Source organism: Dermacentor andersoni, chromosome 3 (assembly GCF_023375885.2).
Source record: "Dermacentor andersoni chromosome 3, qqDerAnde1_hic_scaffold, whole genome shotgun sequence".
Classification (NCBI taxonomy): domain Eukaryota; kingdom Metazoa; phylum Arthropoda; class Arachnida; order Ixodida; family Ixodidae; genus Dermacentor; species Dermacentor andersoni.
The window spans coordinates 25,512,695-25,527,690 of NC_092816.1; positions in this window are offsets into that span (position 1 = coordinate 25,512,695).

Sequence of the window (14,996 nt, forward strand, 5' to 3'; positions counted from 1 at the left end):
CAGACCCGAATTGTCGCGCTGCACGAAAGCCAAGGTATACGCACAACTAAACCGAAGGCTCTGAATAACCAATGCTTCAAAACACCCTATGCAACCTTACTTCACGAATAGCCTGTTGATACTCTATTACGGGGGCCTACTTATCCCACGTGCTGTTACCACTGAAAAGCCTCGTCAACTCTAGAGGAACGTAAACAAAATCGCGCTAGCTTTGTGGTCAGGACTCAACGCATATTTGCATCTCATACAGACATTTCCTAACGCTTACTTACGTTTGTTTTTATCTAGTCCCCACAGGACACGTACTTTAAAAGAAACTAAACTGGCGTACTTACGCACTCACAAGAACCTTTAAAAAACGCGTCTGGTATTAACTACTTCCACGCCTGCTTAATAGAATACTCAGAACGCTGCCACCCTCAACACACACGAGCGACCCAGTCACAAACAATCTGTTTCCTTCCCTCCGCACAGGATACGCGCTAATGGTACTAACAACGCTTCTCGGTGCAAGTTATGCACTTACTGAGAAGCTACGTGCTTGACCTTAAAAAAAACTTTGAAAACACTTCTAAAAGAAGGTTAACTAATGCAGACGCGCGTTACCATAGGTCTCTAACAAATAACCTCGACGCTTCAGGTCACTCACGAAAAAAATAAAGCCTAACTAATCAATAACGATCACTTCCCGAAACTGAAGTTTCACTCGTAACACATCTTTCAAACGTCCAAGCTTCAGACGCTAAAACCTAAAAAATGCTCATAACTTTCTTACTGGAAGAAACCCCAGTCTCAAAACGCGAAAGTTATGCAATGCTCAAAAATAAACATACAAAACTGTTGTCTCTATGTAAGCCATCTTTCTGCCGTTTGTTCTGAGAATCTCACAAAAAAACAATTTTAGGCCATACTCGAGGTGGACATAGTTTGAAATCTGTTCTGGCTATCCAGGAACAACAAAAGGCCGGACAATTTGTCAGCTCTTTCCAGATTTCCAGACGTTACAGTCCATGGGCAATCTGAGTCCTGGCACTATATATATAGGCTTTCATCATGACCTCGTCTGACCGCGTCACGTCTCTTTCCCACCTTCTGTCGTCCTGCCACTATGTGCTGTTTCACACTGTACGCTGCGCCCCTGAAAGAACGACGGAACGACGAGGAACATAATTGCTCTTGCTCTTTGTCCGCATTCGCGCAGAACATGCGTCTCGGTCTCTTTTTGTACGGTGGCCCGAAAGCGCTTGATATGCAAACGTCGTCAACGACGACCGCACGCATTTTTTCCTTTCTTTGCGCCCTACCTTTTTACGTCTCTCGCCATCTTTGGCTGCGCTGCATTATTCATCGTATGCCAAGGTTTGCAACGCTTCTTTCTCCGGCGTTTCTTCCTAGGGTTCACTTTTGAACAATCTGCTCGCGCCTTGGGCTGACCGCTACGCATCTCCTCGGTCCGGATGTCTTACTTGCACAATCAGAGTAATTTTCATTGTAATCATCCCTTTCTTTGTCTCGACTGGCGCACAGCCTAACCGACCCCTGAACAATGCAGTCGCCTTTCTTTGAGCTACGCAGCTCGCAATCCAGCGAACTGCCCTAAACTGCATCGTCCAGCTGGCACTGCGCTTCGGTACGCATACCTGACTCGGGCTTTATGTCGACATGGGTGCCTGTTTCTGCCGGGTCAGCAGTACTGATGCACCTCGTTAACGACCTTGTTAACAATGCCTGCGACGAACACACACGATGACTGTGCCAATTCATTCACAGCTGGCCTAGCTGCATCTACAGCGCTCGGTTGGAACAGCACCTGGTCGCTCTCACTACGGTCTTCAACGGCCTCTTTTACGTTAAGGCATCGTTAGCAGCTTGCCCTTTCCGTTTACTTTTGAGCGTGAACCAAGTCGACTTCCCCTATGACGCATGGAATGACCACCCTAAAGAAGAAGAAGGGCGTAAACTTTATTTTCAAATCAATGATATTCGAGTCCGGCGTCTCTTTAGTGGGTCTGGGCACACGCCACGGACGCGTTTCCGAGACCTTGTCTCGAAGCGGCTTCCTCGGCTCGCCGGACGGCCCAGAGTTGTGCTGTCAGGTTCGAGCTGAGCAGTGCGATCTTCCAGCGCGAGCGGAGGCTGGCGGTGGAAGAGACAGAAGGGTCGGTATTGCCCGACTTGTTTGTTAAGTCCCGACACTCCCATAACATGTGATTAACTGTGGAAACCTCGCCACACTATGTGCATCTGTTTGTAGTGTACGTACATGTCTGGATACATGGCGTGCGTGAATCTGGGGTTTCTGTAAGAATCCGTTTGTAATTGTCTGTAGTGTACTGCTGACGTCCTGTTTAACCTAGCATGAGGGAATGGGTATACGTGTCTTTGTAACTGGTAGTGTGTCGTGATGTCGTAATTACGCTTTAATTTTACACGCCTTACCCCTGATCAAGCTACTTAGCTTTCACGTGCACCCGTCCGTCATGTTTATACTGACGGTGAATTTACCACCACCGCGGCAGGAGCCGCTTTCGTCACGTTTGGTCACTTCGGTCGCTTCATCCGTGGCTGCAACTTCAAAGTCGTGAGAGAGAGAGATGCAAATGAGAGAAAGGCAGGGAGGTTAACCAGACTTAAAACCTCCGGTTTGCTACCCTGCACTAGGGGAAGGGAAAGGGGAAGCAAAGACGGAAAGAAGAGCGTGACAAAAATAAAAGCGTGAGAAAAAAAATATGAAAAGGGATGAAATGGGGTCATTATAGTCTTTCTAATAGGCCACTGTCACGTAGAAAAGTTAACAAAGCCTTGACCGACTTTTGCTGCGACGACAGTTCACGTCGGCATTCCAAAACTGACTCGACTTTGAAATTTAAAAAAGTTCAAAGTCGTGAATTCCTTTAGTTCCTATGGCACTGAGGTGTGTGCTTTAAATGAGGCACTTGCCTACATTGCTACTCTACACAGCACGGTTCCAGCCTATCTGTACACTGACTGCATCTCGTTGCTGTTTTCCTTGTCGCGGCTATGCGGTGGGGATGAGCGCGTCCGGCGGATTAGACGAGCACTCCATTCCCTGGCAATGAACGGTCGTAGTGTCCTTTTATTTCATGTACGGGGACATAGGACAGCACATAGGGGTGTGCTGGGGAATGAGCTTGCCAACGGGGCGGCATCATCTGCGTGCACTACAGGTGCTCTTCGATCTGGCGCTCTATCGCTAAAGTCGATAAGAACACGGTTTCATTCTATTGCTAAAAACCAGTGGCATCAGTACTGACAGAGGGAGGGGAAGGGCACCTGCCTTTACAAGTGGGTGAATAGTGTCCAATCTATACCCCGTTGGTTTGCCCCAAACCGACTACTTGGGCACAGGCTCACCGGGCATGCGCACTTCCCCTATTACCTGCACAGATTGAACCTTGGTGTGCCACGAACCTGTATGCCTGCGGTGCGGTGTGCGAGGACGACCACCACTATTTCTCCTCCTGCCCGTGTACCGCACACGTCGTGGCTCAGCTGTGTGCGGCCTCTAACATTCACACTGTGACAACGTCGACATATCCCATTTTTCTTCAGAACAAAAGGCTACGAGCTTTGCTCTTGCAGCTGGTTCACGGCATAATAGCATCTCTGCCGTTGAACCCTAACAATTCTATTTTTCCAGATGCATACTGACTCCCTTTGTTCTTCCATGGCATTTTTTCTGTTTCCCGTTGCCCCTTTATCGCTTTGTTCATATTACTCATTATTTCTGCATGTCTGTTAGTCGCCGTCTGCTCTTATAAAGCCTATTGTGGCGGGGTATACCCCGTGCCTCATGGCGTTAACTGCATGCTTCATCTCTATTACCTTCCCTTCCCTTTTTCTCTCTCTTCCCCTTGCTCTCACCAATTACTATTATTTCAGCTTTGCGGTCATTAAAGGCACGTAACCACACTGTGCATCCCCATGTGGTTGCTCTTGGTGCTCGTACTCCCTGCGATTGCAAGCCTGCTGTCCGTAACTCCTGTTTCCGGCCGGTTCCATCCCCCTGCCCACTGCCTGGAGACTGTCCACGGAACAATAAGGAACGAGCGCGGGCACACTTCCCTTATTCTTCATCTTGACTATACGGAAATAAAAATGCAGGATCAAAATGAATGCTAATCACTGCCGAAGCTTAGCTTTATATTAAATCTACAGGAGCTGGAAACTATGTGATTCAGCGCCGCCGTTCTGCCCCGTTCTACTTATTCTCCCATCCCTTCGTCTTGAATTATTGACTTTAGCTCTGATCCTTTTTTTTACTTAAATTCGCTTACGTAACTAAATTTATTTTTGAAATTCGGCAACGATGGTCCCTTTTCCTTTAACTTTGATTGGCCTTCTATGCTCGTTATACCTTTACGGTGGTGCGGGCTTACCCGCACAATTTTTTCCCTTTATTTTTGTATCGTGGAAGAAAACTAGGCTATGAACGTGCTGTTACCCTCACAGGTACTTCTGCTGTCTTCGTCTCTCGACAAAAACTTACCAGGAACTTCGTTTCACTTTCGCTGTGTTCTGCCTACAGATATCTCAAGTTGCTGTTGTTTTTGTTCGATTGCCTGCTCCATGCATTCGATGTATTTGTCCATCGCTGCTGCAAACTGCCTACTTGCTTCCCTTTCTTCCGGTCTGAATTTCTTCTGCAATATTCTTTCCGTGACCTGCCTATTTTTTTTCCTCTTTTTGCCTAATTTCTTCCTTTTCATGTCTAATTGCTTCTTCGTCCTGTCTTTTGCTTAGAATTTTGTTACCTAAATGTTCAATGAGTGTCAAATCGTTGTAACTTTGGATAATGGTTTTACGAATTTCTGCTTCTTTTAAGTCGTCCTCTACGTCTACCTCGAGCTCTTCAAACAACCACAACAGGTTATAAATATATGCTATATAGCGCTCGTCAAACGCAATAGGGCGATGATCGCTACATTAAGCTTTGGCTATGCTGTCACACAATACTTGCTGCGATATCCACGCATATCAGAATACGATTGAAAAATCTCGAGCGGTTCCAATCTACCAACCGAGAGAAATCGAAGCCTGGTAAATCTTACAGCCAAAACCAAACTCTTACCCACAGCAGTAGCCCCATGTCACCAGCCCTCCTCCACCGTATCCATTCTCAATCACAAGTCGCCTCCAACTTGATCGGAATACCGGTCGGTCACCACATCCCAAGGTCCGTTGTCTACCACGTCCAATCTCAGTGTTGCTTACCAGTTCTAGGAGACGGAGGTCGTGGCCTCGGATTCTGGCGTCACACAGAGGGTCGCTCTCGAGCCTATGCCACCGGTGCGTCTCGTAGCGGGTAGCTGACCCACGCTACCGAGGCGTCACTCGGAGGCTAAGCGGGCTTACGCCGTGGTCCGTGCTTCACCGACTCCTCGAGCAAGCCTCCCACATGCCGGACGTTGAAATAGTATGGACTCCACGACAAGAGTCCCTCTGTGTGAATTAGCGTGCGCAAGCTGCACCTCGAGCTCATGCCTCCTGGGCGCCACAAGAGAGGGATACGGCCGCAGCTATGGAGCCCATACCTTTACAATACAACGCCATACTATAACAGCACAGATTGAACAGACGACAATACCCACCTCGACACCTAAAATCAGTTGCACTGTTGAGCAATTAGCTTAATTGTGGATCGAGAATATTTGGCACCACCATCGTTTCATGTTCATAAGGGAAGAACATGACAACAAAAAATAAAACCATATACATGAAAGGGCTCATTCTTCGCAGTTAAGTGAGGGGTTGCCTTATTGGGCGTGGTTTATTAGACATCGGCGCAGTCGCCTGTCACAGAGAGGACGGCAAACCGAGATTCGATGGATGGCGTGCCGCGTTTAATTACCGGATGCATGTCCGATGAAAAGTGCGCTGCGTTTTTTGGGGGAGCAGGCTTTTCTAAAGAATCGACTAGATTAGCAGTGACCGAAAGTAGCGAGGCGTGGGAGGCTGCACTCGAGGGTCGTACACGAGAGACTACCTCTTCGGGATGTCCATCAAAGGCTGCGACTCTGAAAGGGAGATTCCGAAAGGCGCACTGAAATATATCTCACCTCAACGCAACTCCTCCAGCATCCTCCCCATTCTCCTCCCTCCCATCCCCCCGCCCCCTATCCTCTGTCATCCCTTCTCTGCCTTTCCTCCCCTGACCTATTTTCGTCATTTCAAACGCACTCGGTATACCACACGCTGTAGCCGTATTACTCAAAAGCTAGTTATCTCGAATCTGTGACCACATGCGCTTCTTTTTATTTTTACTTTCTTCCTGATCGCCAAGCGGCAGACATCCCTCGTGATCAAAGGGCTTTCCGAACCAGGCGCTATATGACTACCGTTACGTTCCCCTGCCCGTGTTCTTTAATTTCTCTTATAATGACATGGTTACAACTATAACAATGAGTGAAATAAGGAATCAATGTGCGCTTGTGTTCTATCGTTTCATTGTGCTCATCGCGTTTCCGCGTTGAAATGTTCTCTCAATCACAGAGCACCGACTCGCTCAGAGGCAATCCATTAGTGCAACATATTCTCATCTGTGACGGGCTGCCGAAATCGACAACTTGAGACCTGCTAGAAAAGCGGAGGCTGAGTTCTGCCGAGGGCAATAATGAGTAGGAACTTTTCTGGGCCACGTTCAAAGTGAACCTGTGCTGAGAAAAAAACTCGTACTCTGGAGGCATTCGTACGAAAAGGCGCCAGCTAATTGTGATAGATGACATACTGTTAGCGCCAGCGGCCAACCTTTAAGAAACATTTCTTTCGAATAAAAATATTTGTGAATGTAAGCCCGCGCGTCCCATGTGGCAAAGACACTTCCAGATGTGCGTTTAGACTAACACTTATATTGCAATCTAAACCAACAAAGAAGCATAAACTGAGGCTTTCCGTCACAAAAAAGGAAGAAGAAAAATAACCTGGTCTAATGAGGTAGCACTGTGCTATGTTTATCTGATTACGCAGAAAATTATACTTGCACGTGTCCTTTCAACATGACACGTGCCTGTCACTCAGAATTTATGCTGTTTATTATTCCGTGTAATTTACCCTCCAGCTTTCCGAGAGATGCCCGAGAGATGCCCCACCCCCGAAATATAACCCACCCCTGACTGAGCTCCCAGCTTAAAAAAGTTGAATGTTACCCACCTGAAAGTTACCCACCACACTGAAAGTTAGCCCACCTCATATTTTCACTTGATTTTCTCTCGATAATAGGTGGGCTACCTGTCGGTATGTTATGGTATGTTTCTTCAAATAAAAATGCGGATGCCTTCCTCATGTAGCAATTACAGTTTATGCTGCTGCAGAAAGACACCTTACGAAGTTTCTAAATATAGGCGCAGTCATCAATGCTGCGGCACAATTCTTATAGCGTGGATAGACTCTGTAGTGGGTTTGGTGAGGTTTGTTTATGGTTGCATTGTTTGTTCTGTACCCTAATTCATTTGTTGCAAGCAACCATCTTACTCTCAAATCAACTGTTTTGGAAGAGCGGGTTTTCTGGCATACTCAACCTTGCCAGTCTTAAATCAATGCTTCTTTTAAATCAGTACACTATAGCCTAAGAGTGATCCACCGCAACAACAAGCGACAGCCGGGGTAACACAAACTATCAAGCTGCAAACTGAGTTAGTCTCTTCCTCTCGCTTTTACGGCGTCGAGCCTTTTAGCAACCCTCACGTGGTGCTGCTGAACGTTGGTGTTGCGCTGCTAAGGACGAGGTCGAGAGTTCGCATCCCGGCCACGGCGGTTGGATTTCGATGGGGGCTAAATGTGAATACGCCATTGTATTTAGATTTAGGTGCACGTTAAAGAGCATCATGTGATCCAAATTAGGAGTCTCCGACTACGGCGTGCCTCAAGATCAGATAAATTTTTATACGTAATACCTCATAATTTCATTTAATCTTTAAGCTCTGACAGTGTGGTCTACCGCAATTTTCGCTCACTGTCTTCTTATTTTCAAAGAAAGAAGGAGAAAGCTTGAACTTCAATCTGTCGCCAGTGACTCTAAACTGTTCTTCAATACTTTCCACATATCGGACGCGAGGCCCACTTTTAGTGATGCTGCCCTGCCTCCGGGCAATGTGTTCTGACGTGTTATGCCTTGCTTGGTCTCTTTTCTTTTTCTTCTTTCTATATTTCTCTTCATATGTCACATTAGATAATTTATTTACTGAGTGATAAAACTGAACAGGTTTCATGCGTTGTCACTGTTTCTTTTTTCATGATTCTCGTTATTATGCACAGAAGGCCCCCATCCAGTTTCTAGCAAAGGTACCTTTTTTTGTATATACGTCTTCCGTAGCACTTGTTTATGGGCACTATATCGCGGTCAGACACAGATAATATGTGCGAGCGTCTCATCGATGTTGCATGTAGCGCACATTGATGAGACGTCCACTTTCAGAACTCAAAGCTTTAGGTCAGTACTCCCACAGAACATCCGCGCTGAAGGCCTTACTCGCGTTATTAAGAATCATGCGGTCTGCGGGGAATTCACGATAGACTTTAAGAACGCCGACCCCTACCGCTCTGTAGTGTATGCGGTTTGTTCGTGCTCGTCTCTATTTCTCTGTATCTTGCCCTTCCGCTCTCCTTCTCTTTTTATTCCCCTTCACCCTTCCCCCCGTGCAGGCTAGCCAACCAGAACTGCCTCTGGTTAACCTCCCTGCCTTTCTGTGCATTCTTCTCTCTCTCTCTTTCTCTCTCTCTCTCTCTCTCGTAATTACTGCTTCACCACTAGCATGAATAAACGGATCCTGATTCCAATGTGGAAGGCGGGAGAACAGGGCGTCATCTGCCTTCCAATAGACAACAACCAGTCTGCTAGTAGCTGTTAATTTATATTCCCTGTGGTGTTCTTTATGTTTTTCTGCAGTCATTATAATAACCATGTAAAGTGAAATATTTCGTTAGGTAAGGTTACCTCCCTGTGACAGACTTCACGACCGTGCCGCACTGATGGTGGGCCAAGGAGGAAACGTAGCTAGAATGAAGGGCATGTAAGCACGCCAACCCTTACGAGGTGCGACCAGGATACAGAAATCTACAGAAGTACACAAATTTCCTCGCCTGCACCCAGCAGTTCGCGTGTACGAGGTCCTCAGTTCTCGCACTTCGCACTAGCGTAGCGTGACCGCATGCTCCGAACATAAAGGCAGGACACGATGGCTGGCCAGCGCAGGCTGACGCGCCAGCGCTAATGCACTGCAGCTTCCGTGGCTGCTTTCGCTTTGCGCGGTGGTGTTGAGAGCACTCTCCTCAGCTTGATGGTTGCTCTGCTTCAGCTTGCTTTGCGTGCGGATGACCACTAGTGTGACCGAACATTTAGTTGTCGGCAGGAGTGGAGCAAGACGAGACACAGAAATAAATAATAATAATTTCCTGTCGCGGCCCCCAATAGAATGCACTCATAACTTTTAATGGTCTGCCACTGGATTACTCCGAACGTGTGTAAACTACTGCTTATGGTGTGTCTGGCATCTGTTTTCTACAGAGGGCATTTCTGCGTTTCACGTTTATTCCCACAAGGGAGCTAGAGTGGGCACCTACCGAAAGCCTTCCCTTTATGTATAGCCTATTGTCTCAGCGAAGGCGGTCTGCCGATGACAATTAAATATAGAGCTTTGTGTGCACAAACCCTGCCAATCCACTTGTTGTTATTGTTGTCGTCGTCGTCGTCGCTGTTGTTGTTGTTGATATCAGTGGCTGCCCCCTTATGGACCCCGTATCAATATGTCGCCGTCGTCGTCTTCGTTGTTGTTGTTCTTGTTACAACCGAATAATGGAAGAAGCATAGGCTGCGTGGGGGCTCAGTATATAGCTATCTGCAGCCAGCAGACGAGAGCAGGAAAGAGAGACGGACGACCCAACGGTCGACAACACTGAACACAGAGAGAGGGAAACAAGCAAAAGAATTAGTAAAACAGGCACAAGGCTCACACTAAACTAGTAGCAATGTGAATGCAATATACGAGGAAAAAATAAACAAAAAGAGAATTTGTTCATAAAATTATGCGCGTAAGATCCAAGCAGGTTTAAAATCACATCACCGCGCCTTTTTTTTTTTTTTCAAGCGACATTTGCGCGCACCTTGCAGATATATTCTATATTGCAAATCCAATATTCGTCGGCACGTGCGCCGGCCCACAAATATATGCAACTCTTCGTCTGAAATGGTTTTACTTAGCGCCTTGAAGAGCAGCGCGCTTGCCGGAAAACATTCTGCGGAAGTTTCGGCACGTGGTGGAGTCGAAGAGAGATAAACGCCGGCCATGAATCACAGCTAATAACTCCCTGGGAAAAAGTAACGACTAAAAAAACATCTAAGCTGACACTCGTCAAAGAGGGAGTCATTAAAAACTGCAGGGGTTTGCTTGGCGTCAACCCCATCACATGCTAATCTAGATTAGGATGATGATAAATAAATGATAGGCCCTATGCACGTCACAGACATACAAACTACACAGAACACACCACAAAAGAGAACACACAAAATTATTGTCATAAACACGGCTCATCTTTGTGAATAAATGGAGTTCAACATGTAGCCGTTGGTGCCGGTGAAATGTCACTACATTTTTTTTCTTTTTTTTGAGAGAGAGGACAAGACTTTTCTTAAAATCAAGCTTGACTAAGCTTCTAATAAAATGAACACCGGCGACATAAGCAGCGCTGTTTACGCGCGAAACGCACATTCTCCTACACATACTGTCATATAACTATACGCTCCTTACCTATTCGTGTACCACAAGAAATGGCGCCATCTTACCAAAATATTGCGCTCAGCTCCAGAGGAATAGTGAAGTACGATGATTCTGCTTATTATTATTATTATTATTATTATTATTATTATTATTATTATTATTATTATTATTATTATTATTATTATTATTATTATTATTATTATTATTATTATTATTGATCTAAAGCATATCTCACCTTTCTTCTATACTTTATTGAAATTTAAGGGAGCACCATACTTTGTCAACGTTACCGTTATCCCTTGGTTCTGATTTCTGGGAATAAGCTTGTAATGGTGACTCGTCTAGCGTATGCATTTACTCCACTGTGACCTAACCTGTTAGGTGAGGTTTAACTATGCGTCATTTCGTAAGGACAATAATATAAATTTAGAACTCGGACACAAAGTATGTCACGTACGCGCTACCGCTCAGTCTAAAGACATGCTTAATCCAATCGGCCTAATCACGAGAACTTGCACACCATTCTATAGTCGCTAATACCTAATGAAATAGAGCTTGGTCCTATATATCATTATGAGACAGGAACTTTCCTAAACAAATGTGAGAGCTCTGTTTATACCCACCTCAGAATGCTTGCAGCATAGCGACCTTCACGGGCACGCGCGTTACAGCTGTATATATACTGCAGTGTTCGGTAACCCTGTGACCTACTGGCCTCCTGAAAGATTGTGATCGATAGTGTCTGTTATCAAACGCCAAGCGGACGCAACTACGAGTATGCCATAGGTTTCAGTATTTAGAAATTCACTGACATCGAGTTGCGCATTCTTGGTTTCACGCGAAGAGAAAATACACAATCATGGAAATGTAGCTCCATTTTTATTACAGAAGCAGTCGCCTATTGCAACTTCAAGAACCTAATATACTGTGTTGGTAGACTTTGAGACTACTGGCCCCAAGCTGGCTATTCATCACTAATTATGTGCTGTCAAAGATAGATCTGGCTGAATTTGCATGATTCAAAATCACTATTTTCCACTCGGGCTCTCTCTTGTGCTTCGAATGGAATTGGAAATGAAATTTATTGTAATTTATTTCGACTTACAACGAAGTCTGCCGACGACGCCTGTTAAAGCTCTTAGTGGTACTGTTGAAATGTGCTTATTCAGAAGAAGTTGCAAATGTTTGAAATCCCCGGAGAAAAATGCAAATGTTTGAAATCCCCGGAAAAGAGCAATGAAAAGTGGCCCAGGAAGCAGAAACGTCACTAAGTCGCTTTGAACTCTCACATTTACAGTTCATTCGAACGTAACGCTGTATCTAAAATCCGGGAAGAATGTGCATTAAGCACCGTGAGGCGCAGGCTAAAGAAAGGGTGTGTAGCGCGATGTCCCTTTATGTTTGAAAAAAAAGAAAGGAAAACGCACACACCCGCACGTACACAAATAAACTCAAAGCTGAACCACAACAAACTCCCCAAGTGCTTCCTGCCTTCAGGTGCGCTGATATGACGTCGATAAATCGATGGTATCGCGCGATGCCTGCGGCATCGAATTCTGGCAGAATCTGACAGGTGCCACTCCCGACACTTGGACCGTGCAAGAAGCCCCTTGCCTTGCGGTGTTGATTGCATTTTTGCTGTGCTTTCAGGCTCATCAGCGAACCTCACCTGTTTAAGGACCATAAGTCTACCGCACATTTGTTGTTCAGTACTGGTTACTCTAATTTTTCCTCGTACTACATTTGCTTGGCTGTTTCATTCATCTGCACAAGGAAGTGTGTGAGAATACTGTGTTGAGTATTACTTCAAAATAGTGGGGAAGAGGCAACTCCCCGTGGGGGTCGGGTGGCCATAGCGTTCTGCTGTCGAGTATAAGTTTGTGGATTCAATTCCTGGCCGCCTTGACTGCAATGCTGCCAGGGTGGAACGCCAGAACGGCCGGGTGCTGGTCTTTGAGCTCACACTGAAGAGCTCTATGTGGCTTTAATTATTCCGGGGTTTTCCGCTGTGGCGTCCCCCATAGTCCATATATTACTTTAGGATGATATAGCGCAGAAAAAATATATAATAAGGCAAACAATATGGTAAAAGGTAAGGTAATAATGTAAAATTAATAAGGTCAAAATTAATGGAAATGAAAGCGGATATAAATACTACTTGCCTCAGGTAGGGAACGATCCCACGTCTTCGCATTACGCGTGCGATGCCCTCACACATAGTTCAATTGCGAAGACGTGGGATCGTTCCCCACCTGAGGCAAGTTGTTTTTTCATCCACTTTCATCTCCAATAATTTAAAATTTCTTTAATTAATTTGCTAAGTACAAGTTTTTTCCCCTATGTTGTCAAGCTAACAATAATGCAGTAGGCTATTAGGCCTAATAAATGTTTGAGTGAAAAGGTTTATTTATTTATTTATTTGTGATACCCTCAAGGTACATAATTGTACATTGCAGAGGGGAGGGGCGAGAATACATTCGAAGAGTAAAAAATGCAGGATTAGTTCAAGGAATTTCCAACGAACAAAAGCAATATGACAAAAGTTGTAATACATTCATAACAAATATCAGAGGCTTACATAACATGAAAATACACAAAGAATACACTTTAGCAAGCAGACAATGTTAACGAATAAGTACATAATTATGCCATTTGCTACCATACATTATTTTATGTTGATTAGTGCATTCTTAAAACGAGTGGGGTCACTGATGCTTACTAATGATGTTGGTAGATTATTCCAGTCGACTGAAGTCCTAGGAAGGAATGATTGTGAGCACGCGACGGTGTTATGACGGGGTACGTTAACTTTATGTAAGTGGTCACGACGAGCCGAATAATAAGGCGCAGGTTGGATCCAAAGAGGGCGAAGAGATGCGTTGTGGTAGTAGATTTTATGAAAAAGGGAAATGCGTGATTCTTTTCTGCGAAGAGATAATAATGGAATTTGAAGGGTTCTCTTCATTAATGTAACACTAGCAGTGCGATGGTAGTTAGCTAAGATGAAACGAACCGAGCGATTTTGCACCGATTCAATTTCGTTAATTAATGTGATCTGATGAGGATCCCAAACGGATGAGGCATATTCTAATTGGGGGCGGACGTATGTCGTGTACAAAAGCCGTTTTAATGAAACTGGCGCAAGCGAAAAATTTCTCTTCAAATATCCTAAGGAGCGGTTAGCTTTAGATATTACATACTGTACATGCTGCTTCCAAGAAAGATCGCTAGTTATATGAATGCCAAGATAACGGTAGCATGTAACGGATTGAAGGGGGCAGTCATTAAGGGCATAGGTAGGGCAAGTTGTGTTAGAACGAGAAATCCGCATAGATTTGCATTTATTAATGTTGAGTTCCATGCACCAAGTGAGGCACCAGTTAGATATGTTATTTAAATCGGATTGAAGGGTAGCTATATCAGATGCATTAGTCACTTTTCGATATATAACGCAGTCGTCAGCGAATAAACAAATTTGTGAGGAAATGTTATCAGGTAAATCGTTAATATATATTAAAAATAAAAGAGGGCCAAGAACAGACCCTTGTGGAACACCGGATGAGACAACACCGGTTGAGACAACTGAAAGAAAAAAAAAAGATCCTCAAATGATGTGGGTAAAATAACTTTCGCAATGACATTTTAAGGGGAGAGGGGGAATTCGGCTTCGTCGGGGCAAGCTCTACCTGCGCCCCCCCCCCCCCCGGAAAATCCTGATGGGTGCTCGGGCCCCAGAGACACCCCCCCCCCCCCTCCCCCCATAGTCGGCGCCTATGCGCTTTGCGTTGCATGACTTTGAAAGCTTTATCAGCGCAGAAACAGACAAGGGACGAACACCGGGGACAGGGTAGCAGACTGGAATGGCCACCATCCCAGTGCGGCCACTCTGCTTTTACTTTAAATAAAATCCTCCCCTCCCTCGTCGTCGTCCTTCGTCGTCATCCCCTCGGGGGACGACGACGAAGAAGAAGCGCTCGTCCATAGTCAGAGATCGGCTCCGTGATTGCTAGCCAATTACGCAGTGCTAGTTACCTCGTACCAAAGTTTTGCTTGCACCAATGTGTCCGTGAAGGCGAGCGGCATCGACCGATACCAGCTGACCCCAGAGGTGCGTTTTTCTTTGCCACATTTGGTGACTGCTTCTACTGCCGCCGTGCGGAGGATTGCTAGGCTTAGGCGTGTTCCGCGGACACTCGGCCCAACAACACCGTCGCACCGACAGCGGCCTGCCGTACATCCCGGCGGCTACCGCTCGTCAGCTCC